The sequence below is a fragment of the Papaver somniferum genome, chromosome 8 (genome assembly GCF_003573695.1).
Source record: "Papaver somniferum cultivar HN1 chromosome 8, ASM357369v1, whole genome shotgun sequence".
NCBI classification, from domain to species: Eukaryota; Viridiplantae; Streptophyta; class Magnoliopsida; order Ranunculales; family Papaveraceae; genus Papaver; species Papaver somniferum.
In genome coordinates, this window is record NC_039365.1 from 2570370 (window position 1) to 2582806 (window position 12437).

The window sequence follows — 12437 nt, forward strand, 5'->3', positions numbered from 1 at the left end:
GGAGCCTGAAAGACTGTGGGAAATTGATCCAATACTGCAACAATCTGTGGTTGAATGTCCTCTGGTGGTGTGGCAGCAGATAAGGAAAAAAAATGTCCGGTAAAACCTTGCTTGCCTTTCTTGAGTAGTTTGCGTATCATAGTGCCTAATATTTGTGAAAGAGCATCTTCTTCCTTATGTCCTACTAGTTCAATATCACTTCCTTGGTGTTGGAATTTGATCAGCAATTTCTTGAAGTCAAAAACCATAGGACTCCGTTCGCGCATCCAGTCCACACCTAGGACCATGTCACACCCACCAAGTTCTAGGATATGTAGGTCGTGATAAAAATTATGTCCCTGCATACTCCAACTGAACTCATCACATTTGGTATGACTAATAAATTTGTTGCCATCAGCAACAGTAACCTATGAAGTTGGGGTAGGAGTGAGTAGACAACCACTTCTCGTAGCAGTTACAGGGTCCAGAAAGTTGTGAGTGTTTCCACTGTCGATTAAGATGGTGAGGCCCTTCTTCTTTACAAATCCATTAATCTTGATAGTTGTAGGAGAGATGTTACCAGCCAGTGCATGCACCGATATCTCCATGTCTTCCTCTAACTCCACAATTTGAGGACTAGACCCTTCTCCTGCTTCCACAGAATGAACTGCTTCTTCATCGTCAGCTACTATCATATATGGTTGTTGTTTATTATATTTGTGACCCTTGGTGTACAACTCATCGCAATTGTAGCAAAGTCCCTTCTCCCTTTTTGCGCGCATCTCAGCATAAGTGAGTTTCCTCACAGGTTGCATCTTAGGACTTGTGGTAGGACTAGTAATAGTAGGGGTAGTGACTAATGGTGACAAATTTGAAGGTTTTCTAGGAACTGTTAATGTCTTACCTCCAGAATTAAATCTGGTAGAAAATTTTAGCTGATTCTTAGCAGCCTTGTCCATGGTACACTCTTGTCTTCTAGATAGAAACATAGTTTGCTGTAAGGTTGAAGGAGTGAACATTTGCACCACTAACCGTATATCTTCCTTCAATCCACTAATAAAACTTTGGATGAAGTAATCTTTAGTAAGAGATGGATTCTTAGCTAGCATTAGGGCCTTTAGTTCCTCAAACTGCTCTTGATAATCCATGAATGTATTAGTTTGGTCTAGCTTATTAAACTCCCCTATAACACTATCATGACCTAATTCCTGAAACCTAGTGCAAACATCAATAACAAAATCTTCCAAATACAAAATACCCTTACCTATTTGGTAATCTTGGAACCAAATATCTTCTTTTTCATCCAAGTACAGGGTAGCCATGTCAACCTTCTGTTCATCATTCATTTGGTGTAGAAAGAAGTATTTCTTACACTTCTGAATCCAAGCTCTAGGATTAGTACCATCAAAATGAGGAAAGTCAACTTTAGGTCTGTAATTGGAAAACTGACCTTCAACCAACCGATGAGTCTGAATGATTCGCTGGTTATGATGATATTGATACCCATGGAAATTGTTGCTAGTAGAAGGATCTGGTAGTCCACCATCATCCCAAAGAGGATCATTTTCACCTTCCTGAATATTCCCCAAAGAGAAAGTTGGTCTATCGAGAAGCAATTGGAACTTCTTATCCAGAGAAGATTGAAGAAGTTGAAATTGATTATCAATATCAGTTTTTATTGTCTTCACATCGTCTTTAACAGATCGGAACGATTGCACCTCTTCACGTAATTCCTGCAAATCCAGACTCAATTTCTTGGTGAATTCGTCCAATTTCTGCAACCTAGTACCATTATCCATACTTAACTTCCAAGGAAGAACCTAATCTGATACCACTTGTAGTTATCTACACTACAATAGGAACTCAGAAATCAATCCTACAGGATCTACACTGTAGAATTTGGATAAAACCTCAGAGAGGCGGAAGAGATAACTCAACTGGATAAAATTTTCATTGCTTTACAAATTAGGTTTTCGACCAAACAAAAAATAAAAGCAAACTCTAACACGTGTCAAGCACACGAATTATACTAAAGGCACCATTACATGGGTTTCCCGTAATAACATAGACTAGGGGATATGACATATATCTCAATTTCTCGATTCAATCCTTACTCAAACAAATAGAAATCTGCGAGCCTAATTGAATACAAGAGAAATTAAACTGAACGGTACCAAATACCAATGTTCAAGGATCAATCAATTTCAATCAACAACCAAAGGTTGGATTTACCAATTTAATCAATTCAACGCACAACCTGTGATATTTCAATTATATAACAAAATATAATGCAGAAAAGAAATGACACAGACACCATAAGTTTTGTTAACGAGGAAACTGTAAATGCAGAAAAACCTTGGGACCTGGTCCAGATTGAACACACATTGTATTAAGCCGCTACAGACACTAGCCTACTACAAACTAACTTCGTTTTGGACTGTAGAACCCCATGTAATCTCACACTGATCCAAGGTACAGTTGCGCTCATTATGTATCTGATCCCTTCAAGATACTACGTACTTGATTCCCTTAGATAATCTCACCCACAACTAAGAGTTGCTACGACCCAAAGTCGAAGACTTTAATAAACAAATTTGTATCACACAGAAAAGTCTATAGGAATAGATAAATCTGTCTCCCACAGAAATACCTACGAGTTTTGCTCCGTCTTTTAATTGATAAATCAAGATGAACAGGAACCAATTAATATACCGGACTTATATTCCTGAAGAACAGCCTAGAAATATCAATCACCTCACAATAATCTTAATCGACTATCGAAACAAGATAATGTGGAATCAGAAACGATGAGACGAAGATGTTTGTGAATACTTTTCTATCTTGCCTATCGGAGAAATTAATCTCAACCCAATTTTACGATTACACTCAATCACGATAGAAACAACTAGGTCAGATAACGCAATTACAGAGAAAATAGTCGGGTCTGGCTTCACAATCCCAATGAAGTCTTTAAGTCGTTAACCTACAGGGTCTTGATAGAAACCTAAGGTTAAAGGATAATCGACTCTAGATTACACAACTATATCACACAGGAGGTGTAGGGATCAGTTTTCCCAGTTGCTAGAGTTCTCCTTTATATAGTCTCCAAATCAGTGTTTGCAATCTAAGTTACCTTGGTAACAAAGCATTCAATATTCACCGTTATATGAAAACCTGATTAGATTTAAGCTAGTATATTTTAACTGTTGTATCAAACTTATCTTGTTATACACACATGAAATGTAACTTCATTTAGGTTTGAGTAACCGTACCTAAACGTGTACAAGTCGTTGGTTCAACAGTAGTTAACCAATGGTTAGCCATATGAGCACTTTCATATCAACCTTATTCATCTTCACCATAACTAGTTCAATTGACTCAAAAGAACTAGTTATAGAGTTGTTCAATTGCTTAGATATCATAGAAGTATACAAGACACAGTCGAAGCAAAAACAGTTTGATTCACTCGAATCGATTCATGAACATTATAGCCACGGTTTCAAAGATTGCATTCCTTAATTTATAAATGTCTTAGTTCACGAATTAAACTGTTTTTAGAAAATAACCCACTTAAGTACACATACCGATATGCATAATTAAGTACCCGGACTAAGCTTGTTTTCATTTCAAAAACTCTAGCAGAAATTCACTGGATGTGAACTTTCGAAAGTACGCGTACATAGCTCCGGTTATCCTGAGCAGCAAAGTACGCATACTTTGGTTCAAGGATTTTGGACTTACACAAGTATGAATAGACATACAATGTTTATATCCAAACATGGTTATATGTTCTAAACTCTCATTTCAATCATCGAAACATTCTTAAAGGAGGTTATATAGTTGTTATTCACAAACTATTTTTCATCAAAGCGATTTTCAATTCATTGAAATAATCAACATGACTTTCGTCACTAGTAAAGATGAACTTGGCCAAAGCGAAATCTTACCAACACATATTTCGAGAAATAGATAAGCGACATAAACTCGGATCGAAATAGCAAATGTGTATAATCGAAGTCTATATAGCAGTACGACTTTTATCTCAAGATAGGAGATAGATTAGATAGACTTTTGAGTGATAGATAAGTTCAAGTCTCCACATACCTTTTTTCTCGATGAAGTTCCACGGGTTCCTTGAGTAGTTCTTCGTATTTGCATGACGAACACCTTGGAGTCTAGATATCAACTACACTTTGTATCCTAGTCCGAGACTTAGCTATAAGTAGACTAAAAATCAAGACTTATAGTTTTGGCAACTAAACTTGACAAACAAGCTTGAGATAGCAACACTTGCGTATTCGACCGAGTGCCGGCATGGTCGATTCCCAAGTGTATCGTGCCTGTTTGAGGACAAAAATATTCAGAAAATCTATCTGAAATAGCAAGTATCGGCATGGTATTCATCCTAAAAACCAATTCAGCGCTAGTATCGGCATGGTATTTATCCTAAAAGCCATGCCGGCACCAGATATCGGCATCGTATTCATCCTAAAAACTATGCTGACACTAGTATATGCATGGTATTCATCCTAAAAACCATGCCGGCTTAAAAAAACAGTAGGGTGTTCATCATGAACACAAGCCAGGAGTGGACTGAAACTGAAACCAAAAAGTTTCAGTTTATGATTCTAGCCCAAACGAAGTTTTAAAAAAACAACACCTTAAATATGATCGGGTATCATGTACCTTCCAATGAAGCCATTTATTTTTATTCTTCTTCTTGCTCAACAACAATTCAATATAACCTATCTTTAAGAACTTGTTAGGATTTGATTTTGATTATGATTTTTAGTTTTAAATTTTAATTTAAATGGAAGAGTATTTTAGTATTTCCGCCCCTAAAAAACACCCCTTAGCGGACACTATTGGATGGGGTTAGTAATTCATAACCCCCAATTAATATACGTATCTCCCAATTGCGCGTTTTAGATTAAGTCACTAGTCAATTATTCGTTCATGGGATAGATTTTTCCTTACATGGTAAATTTTGCACTTATTGTCAGACTTGGAGTCGCTTTGAAGATTTCTGGAAGAAAAGGAAAAAGAAAAAAAAATTATGATATGACATTTGGGCTTTGGTTGTCATTACTCTAGGATTATTCCTATGTACATATCAAATACCAGAATTCGTCACTTTTGTACCCACTATCGGTAAGGGTGCACATGGTTCGGTTTGGTATAGCTATTGGAAGAAAAAGAAGAAGAACCGACACCGAAGTGCTCGGTTTTCCAGTTTTGGAAACCAATGAAACCATTTAGTATATTTGGTTTTATTCGATTTCAAATTGGCTCAGTTAGAATTTGAACCTCCCGATTTTGGTTAACCGAAAAATTCTTTACTTAAGATAGAAATCTATAATCTATCCTGTCAAACTGATTGTTTTATAATTTCGTATACATCAGAAATTCTAACAGACATAACTAAAGCAAAAAATCCAACGGATATAGTAAATATCACGTTGTTCTTGCAGGCATCCAAAGTCAGCACATACAGAAAAAACAAAGAAGTTCCAATCGACTGATGTATGATAAAGAAGTTTCAATCTGGGAATGTATTAAGCAATATTGATTCAAAGAAGATCATCATTATTTGAGTAACAAACTTTCTGAAAACCAGAAAGCAAGAACACTATATGTGTTCAATTACAGTGATGTTCACATGTATTCCAACACCCGAAAAAGCATCAGTTACACCTCTCGCCTTGAATTCTTTTTTTCCTTCGATCTCTGGCTTTAAATTTTCTTTTCCTTGGTTTTCCTTGCCTTGAACTCTTCTTTGCCTTTTCTTAGATTGGTTTTTACCTAATTTTTTATAACTATCACATATCTTCTTAACAACAACTTTAAGCACTATTCCGGAGAAATTAATTTGTGTTGCAAAATCAAGTTGGGTTTGAAATTCTACCATCTGAGAAATTTTGAAATAAAATTCAAATTAAGGAAGAGAGAAATAGAGAAAATTTTGTGTAAAAATTTTGTTTGAAAATTACCTATTTATATGCGAGAAACAACTAGCTACTGGCGCTAGTCACTAGAGTGACCGATATTATCGTTATATCCAACGGTATAATCCTCATCTTTGGTAATGTTAAAAAAAGTTTTTGCTAGGAATTCCATCACTTATCTCTTTTACCATAGTAGCACTAATTTGCCATGCCATTTGATATGTCAAATAAAATATTTAACATGGTGCACATGAATCTGCCCAGAAACATAGTTTTGTCACACTAGAAATTTTGCATATTTTGGATATTTAAACTTGCAAGTCAATTATTTAGTCAGAGATGTCGGGTTACATAATAAATTATTTAGTCCTACTTATTACCTGATACGAGAACTGATGTGAGTATTAATTATTTCATCGTTACTAGTATTAATCCTTGTATTTTTAAGGGTATTGTCAAGAAGATTACAGCATTCCTAAGAAAAACAAACTTCGTATACTGTTGTATTTTCTCACCTTTAGAAATTATTTTCATAAGTTATGGTCATTTTTTTTTTATGATAAGAACTTCAAAAGAGGATAATTGTTGCCACTTCCCACAATTGAGGAAGTAAGTTTCTTACTCCAGCTTTAGACAAGTTCTAAGGATCTGGAAAGTTAATGGATTTTATTTCCTTACATATAACAACTTCAAAAGAGGATAAAAGTGAAAAGCGGGGGTCTAAAAACACCATCCAATATTTCTCTTAGCAATTTGTATGGACTAACTCCGAAATACTCTTTAGGGAATCAACTAGACAGTCAGACTCAATCTAGGTAAAAGTATCTCAAGGAGTTAATATCTCTCTCTTGTTTTGATTTACTCAAGCTAATAGAAATCAGCGGGTCTTTAACCAAACACAAGGAATAACTTGGATGGTACCAAAGACCAATATCCAAGGATAAATCAATGACAATCAACAACCAACGGTTGGATTACTCTAATTGATGATATAACGCACAACCTGTATTATTTCAATTATAAAGATAAAACAATATAATGTGGAAATAGAAATAACACAGACACCGGAAATTTTGTTAACGAGAAAACCGCAAATGCAGAAAAACCCAGGGACCTAGTCCAGATTGAACACACACTGTATTAAGCCGCTACAGACACTAGCCTACTCCAAGTTAACTTCGAAATGGACTGTAGTTGAACCCCAATCAGTCTCGTACTGATCCAAGGTACAGTTGTACTCCCTACGCCTCTGATCCCAGTAGGATACTGCGCACTTGATTCCCTTAGCTGATCTCACCCACAACTAAGAGTTGCTACGACCCAAAATCGCAGGCTTTGACAATAAACAAATCTGTCTCACACAGACAAGTCTATCAAAGGATCAATCTGTCTCCCACAGATAAACCCTAAAGGTTTTGTTCCGTCTTTTGATAATAATCAAGGTGAACAGGAACCAATTGATAATACAGTCTTATATTCCCGAAGAACAGCCTAGAGTTATCAATCACCTAACAACAATCTTAATCGTATGGTAGCGAAACAAGATGTTGCAGAATCACAAACATTGAGACGAAGATGTTTGTGATTACTTTTTATATCTTGCCTATCGGAGATATCAATATCAAGCCAATCAATCTGATTGTACTTGTACGATAGAAGATGCAAGATCAGATCACGCAACTACGATAAAAGTAGTATCGGTCTGGCTTCACAATCCCAATGAAGTCTTTAAGTCGTTAACCTGGTTTTAGAAGAAGAAAACCAAAGATTAAAGGAGAATCGACTCTAGCACGCAAACTACTATCACACGTAAGGTGTGAGGATTAGTTTTCCACAATACTATATGTCTCCTTTATATAGTCTTTCAAATCAGGGTTTGCAATTAAGTTACCTTGGTAACAAAACAATCAATATCCACCGTTAGATAAAAATATGATTTAGATTCAAGCAAATATTTCTCAACCGTTAGATCGAAAAATTAGCTTGTTACACACACTTGACAATGCACGTTGTCTAGGTTTGTTAACCGTACCCAAACTTATGTAGTTGTTGGTTCAACAATAGTTAACCAAAAGGTTAGCCATATGAGAATTTCATATCAACCACGTTCTTCTTCACCAGAACTAGTTCAAATGACTTCAAATGAACTAGTTAGAGAGTTTTTCAATTACAAGGAAATCTTATGTACTACACAAGACACAATTGAATCAAAGATTATTTGATTCACTTGAATCGGTTCATGAACTTTTATAGCCACGGTTTGTAAACTGCATTCCTTAGTCTTTGTAAGTTTAAGTTCAGAAATCATCTTCAGATATATAACTTTCTCAAGTTCGCAGACTAGGTTCGCGGACTTAAGTTACCAGGCAGAGTTTACAAACTCCAGCAGAAATTCTCGGGTATAAGAACTTCGCCGGTTCGGGGACTGGGTTCACTCAAGTAGTTTTTCAACTCCAGCAGAAATTCTCTGGTTTGAGAACTTCGGAAGTTCGCAGACTTGGCTCACGCCATTCTTCCGGTTCTCTTGATCAACAAAGTTTGCAAACTTTGGTTCAAAGAATAGGACTTATACATAAATGTGTTTCCACAACAATGCTTATGTCCACCATTGGTTATGTAATCTAAACTCTAATTTCAATCATTGAAACATTCTTAGAGGACGTTATATAGTTGTTACACCATTTATCGTCAAAACAATTTTCAATATGATTGAAACATATCATGACTTTCGTCACTTGGTGAAGATAAACTTGATCGAAGCGAAAATCTTACCAACACATATTTTGAGATATAGATAGGCAAGGTACACTCGGCTCGAAATACCAAATGTGTATAATCCAAGTCTATATATATAGCATACGACTTCTTGTCTCAAGAGTAAGAGATAGAGTAGATAGAATTTTGAGTGATAGATAAGTTCAAGTATTCACATACCTTTTTGTCGAGAAGTTCCACCGGTTGCTTGAGTAGTTCTTCTACTTGTATGATGAATCGTCATGAAGTCCTTGAGCTCAACTACACTTTTTATCCTAGTCCGAGACTTAGCTATAATAGACTAGAAATCAAGACTTATAGTTTTGATCACTAACATTGTCAAACATGCTTGAGATAACAACGCATGCGAGTTCGACCGAGCAATGCTCTAACAATCTCCCCCTTGGTCAATTCTAGTGACAAAACTATCAATACATATGGAATACAAAAAATATAAAGAAACTTTGGTAGCTCCTATTCCACATGTCTAATCTTCAACATTCCTCGAAATCTTCGTCACTTCCAAGTACTCCAATGATCCCAAAGGTTGTAAGTTTAGCATCACCGTTGTTGAAGATCTGTAGCTATAACAATGAGAAAACATAGTTCTCGATCATTGTTATACAGTGTCATAGTATTATTACACAACGTCAAAGTTCAATTGTATCACAACTTCAACAATAATACTATGGTGATATGTCTCACTCACCTTTAGTCAATACTCCATCTCACATGGAAACCATTCCCCCTTAGACAATGATCTAAAAACTATATGTATTTGTAGTATGAACTACATATTAATTCTCCCCCTTTTTGTCAATAGAATTGTCAAAGGTACAAGAACGGGATCATAATGAAATTTCCGAGAGAGACATTTCATGACAAAAGGAAAAAATACATACCAACTAATTTAGATGCAATCATAAAGCCGAAGCTAAATGCATTCATCAAGGAGTTTAAATATACAAGATAACCCCTCTAAAATTCCACAGCCGCACACCCTTCAAGATATGACCATTAAGCACAAGTTCAAAAGAACTCTCCCCCATTTGATGTCATTCCCGAAAGAACAACAAGAGCGACCTTAATTTCGAAAGAAAAAAAAGATTTTTATTGAACACCAAAAACCATAAGAATGATTTTCTATATCCAAAAACTCAATCAAGTTAATCACAAGTAAACCCATGACTATTTTAATCGGAATACACAATCAAATTAAACACAAAAAGTGATCAATTCAATTGATTATGCTCAACATAAGAGAACTTATGGAGACACGAAAATACTCGACTAAATTAATTACAAGAGAACTCATAATTAATCTAATTGGAATACAAAACCAAACTAATTACAAAGGTAATCAATTTAATTGTCAATTTTTTTGCTCAACATAAGAAAACTTACGGAGCAATAACTAAATAACCAAACAAGATGATTAATATGGTTCAATATGCTCGACGTAACATACCTCACGGAACACCAACTAAGCTAAAAAATCAACTTGGTTGTATAGTGCTCAACATAAGATACATTACGGAGCCTCACAGTAATACATAAAATATGGATCAGGGATGATCAATACTGCGGAATACACAAGGATTCATTCTATCTTCAATCACTATTTGCATAACGACAATTAATAGACATAATCCTTGAAAAAAAAGATTTAACCTATCTTCCATCAAAATATTTGATAATATAGTCTTAACTTTTGTATTTGTCAAAAGTCCATTCATTCTTTTACCAGTAAGTGAATACCAAACACGAACGACTTTACTTTTGACAAAGTATGAGACAAACATAGTTCACAGACGTAAACACCAATATCCCGTAAAAAAATTCAATATATCAAATCATAAAGATTGATACTGCAAAAAAATCATCCTCCAAATATTTTTAGAATTTAATTCCAATAAACCTAAAAAAGAAGAAGATGAAAATAATAGCTATGTGTAGTCACAATCATTGCCATTCAAAGCACTAGTTATTCTTCCGACAAAACCAAAAAGAAGACTTACTAGGCATTGTAGATCTTTCTCAGAGCATCTACAGGAAATTCCTTCTCATTATTGAAACACCCATTGATTATGGGATCGTTCAATTCCTATAGTTACAGGAGCCATGAGATTGTAATTGAAAGAAGGAGAAAATAAACAATAAAAGGAGATTTATAAGTGTCAAACCCTAGATCATTTTGACATAGTCTTCCAAGAATATAAAAATAAGATTACCTACACAAATATATATTGAAATTCACGAACATTGACTTGAGCCACTTCTCAGATACTTCTCATCTTTCCCAAGTTAAAGATGAGAAGGCAACCATCACCATTCAGTTGGTGACCGGACGGGCCAAATGCCCACTTCCCTTGTTTTTTCGTGGCTTGTCACTGTTGGTTGTGCTAACAGATTTCTTACTTCTTCTGGAATATTTACCTTTCTTATCTTTATCCAGACTCACTATTTGCATGTTCTTTTGAAGTTTGGTGACTCTTTTGTTGCTTTTCTTGAATCTCCAACAGGTATCTTTATCATGCCTTGAGTGTCCACAAAAGGAGAAGATCAATGTGGATTTTTCGTCTCCATGTAATTTTTCCTGTTTGACACAACACCCAACTATTGTTTCCTGATTTGAAGAATCCATCACTTTTGTTGTTTTTCTTTTGAATCCTAAACCATGATTGTTTCCAAAAGATCTCTGACCAAACAACATTGCTGCAATTTTGTCAGAGCTTCCAGACAGCCTTTGCAGGTCATCTCTGAGAGAATTAATATCTTCTTCCTTTAGAGACATGGTTTTGACGAATTTAATACGAAGATGCTCTATCTCAATATTTTTCGTCTGGAGTGATGATTCAACATTCCTCAAGGAGGATTTAAGACGAAGGTTCTCTTGAGAATCTCTTTATTCAGAAGATCAACCAACTCAGTGTCAAGTTCAAGTTCTGAATCAGAATTTGAAGTTGAAAGAGAATCTGAAGTAACGGCAGTAAATCCATTCCACCAGTTAGACACATCTGAGTTATATTGAGAAGTATTGTCTTCTGTTGAATTATTTTTAGCAACCATAGAAGATGGAAAAACTGCAAATCTATTCTTCCTTTTTATTATATTCTTGACCTCTTTGACTATTAGTGAATGATCACATTCATCATCCCAGGACAGGTGAGAGGAAGACATCTCAGGTTTTTGTTCACGGCGTTGAGTGCGAACGTTTTTCCTGTCTCTTGATCAAGAATTCTTAACTTTCCAATTAATGAAGTCTTGGAAAGTGTATCAGGGTTATTTCCCTCAATGATGGCATGCTTCTTAGATACGTATCTTGATGGCAGCGAGCTGAGGATTTTCATCACAATGTTCTTTTCAGGAATGGTCTTACCCAATGCAAATGATGCATTAACAATTTTAGACACTTTTTGGTAAAAATCATCAATCGATTCATTATCTACTATACGAAGATTTTCCCATTTGGAATTCAAATTTTGAAGTTTGGCTTCCCTTTCACTGGTATTTCCTTCGAATACGTTTTCTAAGATATCCCAAGCATCTTTAGACCTAGTGCAATTTGACACATGGTGCTGAAGGTGTGGGGTAATGGCATATATGATGGTATTCAAACCGTTGGAGTTTTGCTATGCAACAAGTAGCTCGGCAGGACTATATTCACCAATAATCTTGGGAACGTTTACATCTCCAACTGCCACAATGGGAGAATCATAGCCATTAACAACATATACCCATGATTGAAAATCACGCGCT